Raw genomic sequence first — 14,044 nt, 5'->3', positions numbered from 1 at the left:
AAGATCTGTTCAGTGCTTAAAATAGGATATTGAAGTCTCCAACTATCATTGTATTGGGGTCTAACTCTCTTTAGCTCTGATATTTGCTTTATATATCTGGGTGCTCCAGTATTGGGTGCATATATATTTACAATTGTTATATCCTCTTGCTGAATTTACCCGTTTCTCATTAGGTAATGACCTTCTTTGTCTCTTCTGATAGTTTTTATCTTGACATCTATTTTGTTTAAGTATAGCTACCTCAGTCTAGGATTATAGGCATGAGCCATGCACTGCACATGACCAGCTCATTCTTCTCAAAAGTTAATATTCCTTTTTTTGTTTTTTTGAGTTGGAGTCTTGCCCTGTCACCAAGGCCAGAGGGCAATGGTGCAATCTTGGCTCATTACAGCCTGGAACTCTTGGGCTCAAGCGATCCTTCTGGCTAAGCCTCCCTGGTAGGTGGGACTGCAGGCACATACCACCACACGTGACTGTAAAGTTAATATTCTATAGCATGAATATACTATGATATACTCGGTCATTATTTTGATGGACATGCATACCCTTCCTTTCTTCTTTCCTTCCTTCGTCCCTTTCTCCCTTCCTTCCTTCAGACAAAGTTGAAAGAAACAGTGGTATATATATGTTTTTGGCACTGGTGCTTTTGTTTGTAAAGAATACATTTCTCAAAAATGTATTTTGCATCCAAGATTTCTGCTAAATTGTATATGTATTTTTAATATTAATAGAGATTGCCTGATTAGTTTCCAGAAGTGGTTGCAGCAATTCATATTTCAACCAGTGATACATGAGGGTGTCCATTACTCTGCGTCTTCATAAATAATGAATAGCATTGCTTAACATTTTTTTGTCAGTTTTATGAGTGAACACTTTCAGATAAAGACCACTTGAGTTCAGGTCTGGATGGGGGCACCTCTTGTGTAAGATATTGAAGGAATATTAAACTTCTTTCTGACGAGGAACCTTGATCTTCTTCCTTTTTCCTTTGTAGTGGAACAGTTGGAAGTAATATATATTTACATTTTAAGTTCAGAGAATAATTGATCAATCATTTCGTATTCCAGTGTATCCAGATTGGCTTCTTCCAGTGAGATTCACCAGCTAATAGTCATGTTGTGTAAGGGTCAATGGCTAATCTCTTTAGGAATTGATTGGAATGGACTAGTTTAACTTTTTATCCTTGTATCATGAGTTTGGCTTCAGATTCTCAGGGGAGAGAGAGAGCATCTCCAGAACATTTTGAGTTATGAGATTATTTCCTGGTCATGGAGGATGGGGACACTGATTAACAGTGACACTTACACAACATAAAATGGGGGTTAGGATGGCTCCTCAAGGCAATATCAGAGTGCAGTAACCAACAAGATGGGGAAATGACATTGGGGAGGCCAAAGCAAGTTGCTCAAACCTAAGATGACAGAAATAAAATTAAAAGTAAATGTCTCCCTCTGACCATGACAGAGCTACAGGGTTATGGCTTTTCATCTCATAATAAAAAACTAGAAATCTGGAAAGAATAAACGAAAAACCCTGTTTTGAGACATTGTTCAACAGGCAGTCCCAGACTGTAATCCCTATGAGAAGGAAAAAAAAAAACTAGGTGATTCTCAAGTTGCCCAGTTCCATTTTCCTGGAGGCAGTTTTCACATAACATTGTAGGAAAGGGGATCCCAAGCAGAGCCTGGTGGTTTTGCTGAATTGAGGAGACACAGGTTGGAGTTCATGGAGGTGGAAGGAGTTAGAACTTATGGGGAAGATTATAAAAAATGGGAGGGCCTTACACAGAAGCACCAACCTAATACAAATTCTTCCAGAAAACAGGAAAAGTGGGAGCTTTTTTTGTTTTTTAGACGGAGTCTCACTCTGTAGTCCAGGCTGGATTGCAGTGCCACGATCTTGGCTCACTGCAACATCCGCCTCCTGGGTTCAAGCAATTCTCCTGCCTCAGCCTCCTGAGTAGCTGGGATTACAGGCACGTGCCATCACATCTGGCTAATTTTTTGTATTTTTAGTAGAGACGGGGTTTTGCCATGTTGGCCTGACTGGTCTTGAACTCCTGACCTCAGGTGATCCGCCTGCTTTGCTTCCCAAAGTGCTGAGATTACAAGTGTGAGCCCCGACACCCGGTGAGCATTTGTTTCTTGAGGCTAGAATTCCCTTGAAGCCAAAAGTAGTCATAGATATGAGAAAAGGAAACTATAGGTTAATGTCACTCATGGACAAAGATAAAAAATTCTGAACAAAATACCAGCAAACTTCATCCAGTGACTATAAGAAGATAATGTGTGAGAATTAAGTTGGATTTATTCCTGAAAGGAAATATTTGTTTAACATTGGAAACAATCAATCAACGTAATGTACTACATTAAAAGATTAAAGCAGAAAAATATATGATCGTTTCAATAGATATGGCAAACCATTTGATAAAAGTCAACATATATTCATGATAAAAACACTCAACAAATTTTAATACAAGAGAATATCCTCAGCCTGATAAAAGGTTTCTACAGAAAAGCAATAGGAAAACCATCCTTAATTGGTGACCTTTTGAAAGCTTTCTCGATGGAGTTGGAAAAAGGACAAGGATGCCTACTCTAGTTTTCTTCATTGTTATACTGGAAGTCCTAGCTAGTGCAAGAAGGTAAGAAAAGAAATAAGAGAGATACAAATTGGAAATGAATAAATAAACTGTCACTATTTGCTGGTAACTTGATTGTGTATATATAGAAACATTTAAAAGATAGTATAGATATATTATTAGCATTAATAAATTAGCAAGTTTGTAGGATACAAGTTATTAAACAAAAAACAGATGTAGTTCTGTATATCAACCACATATAGTTGTAAAATGAAATATAAAAAGCAACCATTTACAGTGGCATAAAAAATTTTGAGTATTCTGGGAATAAATCTATGAAAAGATGTACTATACTTCTGTGAAGAACATTCTTGAAGGAAATTAAAGAAGCCCTAAATAAAGGGAGAAATTAGATTCATAGACTGTAGAACTTAATGTTGTAAAGATACCAGATTCTTTTCAAATTATCTCCTCAATTTATCTGTAGATTTAAAACAATCCAAAACAAAATTCCTTTTTTTCTGTGTGTTTTCTGCATTTGTTTAGAATCTTAAGCTGATTCTAAACTTTATTTTAAAATTAAAAGATCAAGAATAACTAAAACACTCCTGAAGAAAAGCAGCAATATGGCAGGATTCCATATATCAAGACTTTTTCCTAAAGCTGCAGTAATTACAACAGTGGTATCAGCACAAAAACATATAATTGATTGACACAACAAAATAGAGTCCAGAAATAGAGCCAAGGTGTGAACACTTGATTAGACAAAGGTGCTGTTGCACAGTAGCGGATTAAGGGTAGTCTATTCAATAAAACGTATGGGACAAGTGGATATACATATGATAAAAAGAAACGAAGAAAGAAAAGAAAAAAAAAGGAAAAGAAACTTGACTTTTATCTCATATCACAGCCATACATCAATTCCCATGTGAGTTGTAGGCATGAAGGTGCATGGCAAACAGTAAAGCTTTATTAGATAAAACAGAAGCATATTATCAAGACTTTGGGGTAGGGAAAGATTTTTAAAAGGCACTAACTGTATAGAAAATGGTTGACAAATTTGACAATAAAAGTAAGATCTTCTTTTCATCAAAAAACAAACATAAGAGTGTGCAAAAGTAGGCTACAGAATGGTAAAAAGTATTTGCAACATATATAACTGACAAAAGGCTTGTATCTATACTTTTTTTTTTTTTTTTTTTGAGACAGAGTCTTGCTGTGTTGACCAGGCTGGTCTTGAACTTCTGGCCTCAAGTAATCCTCCCACCTGGGCCTTCCAAATTACTGAGATTACAGGTGTGAGTTACAGTGCCCTGCCAAGGCTTGTATCTAGATGACATGAAGTATTCCTTCATATTAATTTTAAAAAGACAATTTTTTTTTTGAGGTGGAGTGTTGCTCTGTCACCCAGGCTGGAGTGCAGTGGCGCAATCTCGGCTCACTGCAAGCTCCGCCTCCCGGGTTCACGCCATTCTCCTGCCACAGTCTCCCGAGCAGCTGGGACTACAGGTGCCCACCACCGTGCCCAGCTAATTTTTTGTATTTTTAGTAGAGACAGGATTTCACTGTGTTAGCCAGGATGGTCTTGATCTCCTGACTTCGTGATCCACCCGCCTCAGCCTCCCAAAGTGCTGGGATTACAGGCGTGAGCCACTGCGCCCAGCCAAAAAAGACAATTTATATAAAATGATCAATGACTTAAACAGGAACTTCACAAAGAGGATATCTAAATGTGCAATAAATGCATAAGAAATGTTCAAGTCAGTAATCAGTGAATTGCAAACTAAAAGAAGCTGCTACACAATTAGCTGAATGGCTTATATTAAAAAGATGGCACCACCACGTATAAGCAAAGATGTAGAACAACTGGTGGAAGTGTAAATTGGCACAACAATTTGGAAAACGGTTTAGCATGATGCAGTAAAGTTGAAGATGAGGCAGTCCTGTGACCGTCAGTTTCATTTCTAGGTATGTACTTGACTGAAATACATCCACATATGCACTGGGAGACATGAATCTTAATTTATATAGTAGCATTACGTTTGGCAATTTCAAATTGAAATAACTCAAATGTTTGTCACCAAGAAGTGAGAAATAAGTCTTTGATATTTGTACAATGAACTACTGTACAGTAATGAAATTTAACAAATGACAGCTTCATGTAACAACATGATGAATTTCAGAAACAATGTTGAAGGATAGAAGCAAGACCAAAGGAATATATACCATGTGTTTTCATTTATTTAATGTTAAAAAACAAGTAAAACTAAAGTGTAGTGTTTAGGGGATACACACTTAGTGGGAAGGGTACAGGTGATTAAAAAAGAAGTGAACACTTCAAAATTTATTACACATTAATTATATGTTATATATGGGCATGTAGTATGTGTCAAATTACAGATTTCCCCTCTTATTTCTCAATATTTACACAATGAATCTTCAGTCCATTGTTTTTTATGAGGAACATAGTGACAGGGGTCACATATTCAAACAAGCTAAAGAAGTGGGTTTTTTCCTGCCCGTAGCCAACAGGAATTCTCAGATACATTTTCTACTTCATTTTCATCACATGTTTTAGCAGCTCCTTAATCAGCATCTTCTCTGGAACAGGACTGTTTATTTGGTTTGAAATATTGATGGTCAATGAGTGATTACCCAAATCTCTTAGGATATCTTGATAACTGTGTTTATAACAACTAATATGTTCTTGAAGAAATGAAGGACTGCGTCTGGACTGTCATTGGTGGTAGGCTACAGAAGATTTGCACTAAAGTAGACCTCAGGATTGATATATGCCTTGGGGATAGTATGGAACATTAGTAAAATTACAAAAATAATTGTGATAGTTCCTTTAAAAATTGTTTTTGACTGTATGTTCAGATATAGTCTAGTGACTAATAGGTTTTTGATAGTTTTCTGTTCTTTTAAAATCACTCTTTTATACAGAGAATCATGAAAGCAGTTACCACCAAAGTCAGGCAATTGTTACCTTTGGGAGTGAGGGTGAGAGTTTTAGTTAAGAATGGCAAATTGGAAGCTTTTTTAGTGTTGGCAATGCCCTGTTTCTTGACCTGAGTGGTGGTTACATGAGTGTCTGCTTAAATAATAATTCATTAAACTGCACATTTATGTTTTATATACTTTCCTGTGTATGCTGTATTTCATAATATGAATGGCTTTAAGTAACCTAGGAGAAAATAATTATGTGTTTTATAAGTATCTTTTAAAAGATGAAAAATGTTGGAATGTTTCTCTAGGCCTTTGTGAATTGTTAAAATCAGTTTCATTGAGAATTAGGAGGTGGAATGTTGGTTTTCTTGAAATATGAACACGTTTTGAAGAAAGGTAATGATATGGTTTGGCTTTGTCCCCACCCAAATCTCATCTTCAATTCCCATGTGTCATGGGAGGAACCTGGTGGGAGGTGATTGAATTACAAGGGTGGGTCTTTCCTGCACTCTTCTCATGATCGTGAATAATTCTCATGAGATCTTATGGCATTTTAAGGTAGAGTTTCCCTGCACAAACTCTCTCTTTGCCTACTGCTATCTGTGTAAGAGATGACTTGCTCCTCCTTGCCTTCCGCCATGATTGTGAGGTTTCCCCAGCCACATGGCACTGTAAGTCCAATTAAACCTCTTTCCTTTGTAAATTGCCCATTCTTGGGTGTGTCTTTATCAGCAGTGTGAAAACTGACTAATACAGTAAATTGGTACCAGGAATGGGGTGTTGATGAAAAGATACTTGAAAATGTGGAAGCAGCTTTGGAACGTGGTAACAGGCAGAGGTTGGAACAGTTTGGAGGGCTCAAAAGAAGACAGGAAAATGTGGGAAAGTCTGGAACTTTCTGGAGACTTGTTGAATGGCTTTGATCAAAAGCTTGATAATGATATGGACAATATGGTCCAGGCTGAGGTGGTACAGATGGAGATGAGGAACTTATTGGGAATTAGAGCAAAGGTGACTATTGTTGTGTTTTAGCAAAGAGACTGGCAGCATTTAGCCCCTGCCCTAGAGATTTGTGAAACTTTGAACTTGAGAGAGATGAGTTAGGGTATCTGGTAGAAGAAATTTCTAAGCAGCAAAGAATTCAAGAAGTGACTTGGGTACTGTTAGGGGCATTCAGTTTTATAAGGGAAGCAGAGCATAAAAGTTTGAAAAATTTGCAGCCTGACAATGTGATAGAAAAGAAAAACCCATTTTCTGAGGAGAAATTCAAGCTGGCTGCAGAAATTTTTATGAGTAATGAGGAGCTAAATGTTAAATCCCCAAGACATGGGAAAAATGTCCCCAGGGCATATCAGAGGCCTTCACAGCAACCCCTCCCATCACAGGCCTAAAGGCCTAAGAGAAAATGGTTTTGTAGATGAGGCCCATGCTGTGTGCAGCCTAAGGACTTGGTGCCCTTCATCCCAGGTGCCCCAGCCATGGCCGAAAGGGGCCAACGTAGAGCTCAGGCCATGACTTCAGAGGGTGCAAGCCCCAAGCCTCAGCAACTTCCATGTGGTGTTGAGCCTGAGAGTACACAGAAGTCAAGAATTGGAGTTTGGGAGCTTCCACCTAGGTTTCAGAAGATGTATGGAAATGCCTGGAGTTTGCTGCAGGGGTGGGGCTCTCATGGAGAACTTCTGCTAGGGCAGTGCAGAAGGGAAATGTGGAGTTAGAGCCCCCACATAGAGTCCCTACTGGGGCACCACTTAGTGGAGCTGTGAGAAGAAGGCCACCATCCTCCAAACCCCAGAACGGTAGACTCGCTGACAGATTGCACTGTGCACCTGGAAAAGCCACAGACACTCAGTGCCAGCCCATGAAAACAGCCAGAAGGGAGGCTACAAAGCCACAGGGGTGGAGCTGCCCAAGATATGGGAACCCACCTCTTGCATCCGTGTGACCTGGATGTGAGACATGGAGTCAAAGGAGATAACTCTGGAGTTTTACGATTTGACTGCCTGCCAGGCGTGGTGGCTCACGCCTGTAATCCCAGCACTTTGGGAGGCCTAGACAGGTGAATCACGAGGTCAAGAGATCGAGACCATCTTGGCCAACATGGTGAAATCCCCTCTCTACTAAAAATACAAAAAATTAGCCGGCGTGGTGGCAGGTGCCTGTAGTCCCAGCTACTTGGGAGACTGAGGCAGGAGAATGGCATGAACCTGGGAGGCAGAGCATGAAGTGAGCCGAGATTGCGCCACTGCACTCCAGCCTGGGCGACAGAGTGAGACACCATCTCACAAAAAAAAAAAAAAAAAAAAAGATTCGACTACCCTGCTGAATTTTGGACTTGTGTAGGGCCTGTAGCCCCTTTGTTTTGGCCAATTTCTCACATTTGGAATGGCTGCATTTATTCAATGCCTGTACCCCCATTGTATCTAGGCAGTAACTAACTTGCTTTTGATTTTACAGGCTCATAGGCAGAAGGGACTTGCCTTGTCTCAGATGAGACTTTGGACTGTGGACTTTTGAGTTAACACTTAAATGAGTTCGGACTTTAGGGGACTGTTGGGAAGGCATGATTGGTTTTGAAATGTGAGAATATGAGATTTTGGAGGGGCTGGGGCAGAATGATATGATGTGGCCGTGTCCCCACCCAAATCTCATCTTGAATTCCCATGGGAGGGACTCAGTGGGAGGTGACTGAATTACGGGGGTGGGTCTTTCCTGCACTCTTCTCATGATAATGAATAATTTTCACAAGATCTGATGGCTTTATAAGGCAGAGTTTCCCTGCACAAGCTCTCTCTTTGCCTGCTTTCATCCATGTAAGATGTGACTTGGTCCTCCTTGCCTTCTGCCATGATTGTGAGATTTTCCCAGTGACAGGGAGCTGTAAGTCCAATTAAACCTCTTTTCTTTGTAGCAGCATGAAAATGGAATAATACAGGTAGTAAACAGCATGCCAGTGTGTGATTAAATACATATAGGACAACAGAGAGAAACTATGATGTTCCAGAGAATGAGGAGTAGAATCTATTGCAGATAGTAGATGTCTTAGTCTGTTTTTGGCTGCTATGACAGAATACCATGGACTGGGTAATTTAAAAACAACAGAAGTTTATTTGGGTCACCATTCTGAAGGCTGGAAATTCCAAGATTGAGGGCACATCTGGTGAGCGCCTCTTGCTGCATCATAACATGGCAGAGGCATCTTGTGGTGAGAGAGCTGGTATGAGAGAGGGCAGGAGCCAGTGAGATAGAGAAGAAAATGGGGGATGAATAATTTATCCTTTTAGCAGGATCCCACTCAGGTGATAAACTAATCCACTTCCACAATAACAGCAATACTGTATTCTCTAATTACTGCTCAAAGGTCCTGTATGTCAACACTGTTTCATTAGCAATTGAATTCCAACGTAAGTTTGAAGGGGACATTCAAATCATAGCAGTAGGATTCAGTAAATGGTTCTTGAATTAATCTAAGACTTAGTCATTAAATAAGGCTCATTTCAGAAGCTGGTCGTTATATTTAATGACTTCTATTAATATTTTATTGAGACCAAAGGTTACAGTTCTCCATAATTAATGTAGGAAATAGGATTCCCTTCTTCATGAAGTTGAGCCAAATGACATAGGCTTATTTTCAAAATTTTTAGCTGTCAAGAGAAATTTAGAAATAAAGACATTAAAGTATTACATAAGTATTCTTGCCATTTTTCTAGGTGAAATTACACTTCAGAAACACAGTCAAGTGAACAAGGTATATGCAAACTTTTCTAGGTAGACTGGATAGAATCTTTTATTTTAGCATTTTCCTTAGAATATTCTTTTTATAGGAACAATAAAATTGAAGCAATTTTTAAAAAGCCATACCATTATTCAATTATTCTTTTCCTTCTGGCTATGTGATTGGATATTTGCCACACCCCTAGAAAGTATATGCTAACTGGCTTTCTCCAATTCTTGATTTCTTTTAAATCTCAATCCTTGGTTCTCTGCTGTTCTCTAAGTATGCTATTTTATTCGGGGAGTTACTATTGTCCCTTAACCTCAAACATTACTCTTATGATTGTAATTTCTAGGTTCTAACTCCCATTCAAACTCCATTCCAATTTTGTCAGGTTTTATTTATTTATTTATTTTAGGACATCTGTATCTTCCACCATACATTCAAGCTCAGTGTCTTCTACACAGAATTCCTAGTACCCATGAGTAACTACTTTCAAACTCCCAGTTTCTGCCAGTATTCTTGCTATGTTCTGAGGTGGAAATAAAAGCTATTTGGCTGTGACATCTATTATCACTTTCATCATCTGGTTTCATTTGCCTTATTTAGCTAAGCATTTATGCTCACTGATGTGTCACACATATTGTAATAAAAAATAATGATACTTAACATTATTAAGTTTTTCATATGTGCCAGCATCTAAGAGCTTTACATTCTTAACTCATTTTATCCTCGCATCAACACAGGTTTTTAATTTTTGCTTCATGCAGTTGTCTTTTATTTTATTTTATCTTATTCATTATCTTTTTGAGACAGAGTCCTGCTCCGTCACCCAGGCTAGAGTGCAGTGGTGCGATCTCGGCTCACTGCAGCCTCCGCCTCCCAGATTCAAGCGATTCTCCTGCCTCAGCCTCCTGAGTAGCTGGGATTACAGGCACCCGCCACTACACCCAGCTACTTTTTGTATTTTTAATAGAGATGGGGTGTCACCATCTTGGCCAGGCTGGCCTTGAGCTCCTGACTTCGTGATCTACCCGCCTAAGCCTCCCAAAGTGCTGGGGTTACAGGCGTGAGCCACTGCACCTGGCCATTTTATGTTTTTATTATTTTTAGAGATAGGGTCTCATTCTGTCACCCAGGCTGGAGTATAGTGGCATGATCATAGCTCACTGCAGTGTTGAACTCTTGAGCTCAAGCAATCCTTTCGCCTCAGTATCCTGAGTAGCTTGGACTGCAGGCATGTGCCACCATGCCTGGCTAATTTTTAATTTTTTCGTAGAGATAAGGTCTCACTATTTTGCCTAGGTTGGTCTCCAACTCCTGGCCTCAAGCAATCCTTCTGTCTTGGCCTCCCAAAGCACTGGGCTTACAGACATGAGCCACTGCACCCAGCCTGTCTTTTAAATTTTATAGGAAAAAAAAGAGTTACAAACAAAAACCACATTTTTATTGTCTTTTATATTTATCTATATAATTACCTTTTCTGTGCTTTTTATTTCTTCTTGCCGATTTCAGTTACTCTCTAGGATTCTTTAATTCTGAAGGACACTTTAATATTTATTTTAGTATGGTCTCTAGTGAGGAATTCTTTAGGTTTTTGTTTATTTGGAAATGTTTTAAAATTTGCCTTCATTTTTAAAGATAGTTGTATTAGTTTGTTTTCACACTGCTATAAAAAAACTACCATAGACTAGGTAATTTATGAAGAAAAGAAGTTTAATTGACTCATAGTTCCATAAGCTGTACAGGAAACATGGCTGGGAGGCCTCAGGAAACTTACAATCATGGCAAAAGGCAAAAGGGAAACAAGTTCGTGTTACCGTGGTGGAGCAGGAGAGAGAGACAGCAAAGGGGGAAATGCTACATGCCAGATCTAATGAGAACTCACTATCATGAGAAGAGCAAGGGGAAATCCACCTCCATGATCCCATCACCATCCACCAGGTCCCTCCCCCAACATTAAGGATTGCAGTTCAACAAGAGATTTGGGTGGGGACATGGAGCCAAACCATATCAATAGTTTTGCTGGCTATTGAATTTATTTGTGTTTTTTTTTCTGTTAGTACTTTGAATATGTCATCCCACCATTGCTGGTCTCCACAATTTCTAATGAGAAATCAGCTGTTGATTTTATTGAGTATCATATATATTTGGTGGTTTGCTTCTTTTTTTTGAGCTTTAAACATTTTTTTTCTTTGCTTTTTGACAGTTTGAATATGATGTGTCTAGGCATGGATCTCTTTGAATTTATTCTACTTGGAGTTTGAGGATGTGAAGATTAGTGTTTTGTCTCCATTTGGGGAATTCATTGGCAAATATTTCTTCAAATATTCTTTCTGTACCTTTCTCTTGCTCCTCTCCTTCTAGGACTCATCTGACAAATGCCCTGGATAAAGCTCTTTTGAATTGTCACTTGGGAAAACTCTATGTCAGGTAAAATTCAGTCATGTTTGCATGCTTGATGTCTCACATGTCTGAGGCTCTGTTCATTTTTCTTCCTTCTTTCTTTTTTTCTGTTACCCAGACTAGGCACTCTCAATCGACCTGTTTCCAAGTTCACTGAGTTTTTTTTCTGTCTGCTGAAATCTTCTGTTGAGATTGTCTTGTGGATTTTTCCTTTCAGTTTTTGTTATTTTCAACTCCAGAATTTTTCTCTTTGGTTTTTTTAAAAAGTCTGTCTCTTTAAAATGTCAATTTCTAGAACCAATAAATTGATATTTTCTATTTAGTGAGACATGATTCTCATACTTTAGTCCTTTAGATATGATTTAGTTCTTTGAATATATTTAAAATAGATTATTGAATTCTTTGTGTAGTGAGTCCAATGTCTGGGATTTCTTAGAGTCAGTTTCTATTGATTGCTTTTTTCCCTTATGTATGGCCCATACTTTCTTATTTCTTTGCTGTTCTTATACTCTTTTTATTGTTCTTGTTGAAAGCTAGACATTTTAAGTAGTATAGTAGCTCTGGAAGTCAGATTTTCTTCCCCCTCCTCAGGGTTTCTTGTTGCTACTGTTTGTTTTAGTGTGTTTGTTTAGTGACTTTTCTCAATTATTGCTGTAACATCTATATTCTATGTTTTATGTGGCCATTGAAGTCTCTACTTGGTTAGCTTAGTGGTCAGCTAATTATTGGATGAAGACTTTCTTAACTGCCTAGAACCAATAAATCTCCCAGTCTTTGCCAAGGGTGTGTGTGTACGTGTGTGTGTGTGTGTATGTGTGTGTGTGTGTGTGTGTGTTGTGGCATGCTTTCAACTCTCAGCCAAGCAATTGGGGCAGTGTGGGGCAGGTATTGCAGTTTATCAGAGTTGCTTCAGGCTAGCCATTTGTATTTTGATTGTCAAGGCAAACTCCATGATGAAGGATTAAATAATGCCAAGACAGTTTAGGATTTTCCTGAATGTTATAATCTACAAACGCAGAAAGGTTTTAGAGGAGAAGAAAATCTGTAATAGCTGCAGTATACAGGAAGGTCTTTATGTGGGAGGAAAAACTGCTCTTTGAATAGTACATAGGGTTTAGCTAGGCAAGAGGTTAAAGGATTGTGGCATGTACCCACAGACAGGAGGGAAGAAATGAGTATGAAATGGAATGGTATGTGTTGGGATAAACATGGTGTATTAGTCCATTCTCATGCTGCTATAAAGATGCTACCTGAGGCTGCATAATTTATAAACAAGGAGATGTTTGCCATATCACTAATTCATTTCTTCTTGATCTCACATCTGAATCATTGAAATCCCTTCTGTGATGGTTTCCTGGGTGCTGCTCTCACTCCACTCTCAGTTTTTCTTCATTCTGCTCCCAGCATGATTTAGAGTAAGCACCCTAAAGTGATATGCACCACAGACCCCAGTGCCCCGACCTGTAGTCAAACTTATCCTTGTGCCTTCCTCATCATTAAGCCTTTATTCGTGTCATCCCTTCTCTACATTTCTACCTTAAATGCCTACCTTTATTCTGCTCAATTACTACTTTATCCATGAATTCTTCTCTAATTAATTCACTCAGGGGAAGTTTCCCCTTCATCTGAACTCCCAGGATGCTTTGCCTGAACCATTCATGTGGCACTTGTCTGCTAATTTATACCATATTTAACTGCTACTGTCAGCTCCTTGGGGATGGGGGTCAAGTACATAACCACATCAACCTTAAAACAAAGTCATGCCCACAAGAAGAGTAAAAAGAATAGAACCTTTGAGATAAACTGTTATTCATTTCCTGACTCTGCAGTTGATTGACTTGGGACATGTTAAATTTTTTAAGTATTAAACCTGTCAAATACTGTGCCTGATACTCCCTTAATTTCTTCTCAGGTAAACCATCCCAAAACAGCCCTGCTAAAGGAGCATAAAATATTTCTCCCAAAAACATTCTCTCTCACAAATATAAACAAAAATGTAGAAGAATCAGCCAGTTGCTCATAGGAGAAGAACACAGATATATTAATGGCAAATAGGGATACCTGAGTTGGGTCAATGATGGATCACCACATGAAGATCCATTGACTCTGCTTCTAAGGTCCCTAAAACTCCCAGGACTATGAAAGACCTTTCTGTTCCAGGCTCTATCTCAGGCTGTCATGGGTCCCATTCTTCCTGTGGCCTAGTAATTAACCTTTTCCCAGATAACCATTAAGGATAGCTGCTTAATGAATATCCTATTTTGTATACACACACATGTATATATGCAGGAAATCTACACATAGGAGATCTGCAATGCAAAGGAAGAGCCCCAACTAACATCTGAACTTCCCTCATAATAAACCCTCTACTACTTATGATGAATTTTGGTTCCATG

Source organism: Macaca nemestrina, chromosome 7 (assembly GCF_043159975.1).
Source record: "Macaca nemestrina isolate mMacNem1 chromosome 7, mMacNem.hap1, whole genome shotgun sequence".
Taxonomy (NCBI): domain Eukaryota; kingdom Metazoa; phylum Chordata; class Mammalia; order Primates; family Cercopithecidae; genus Macaca; species Macaca nemestrina.
Note: the sequence above shows the minus strand (reverse complement) of the source record.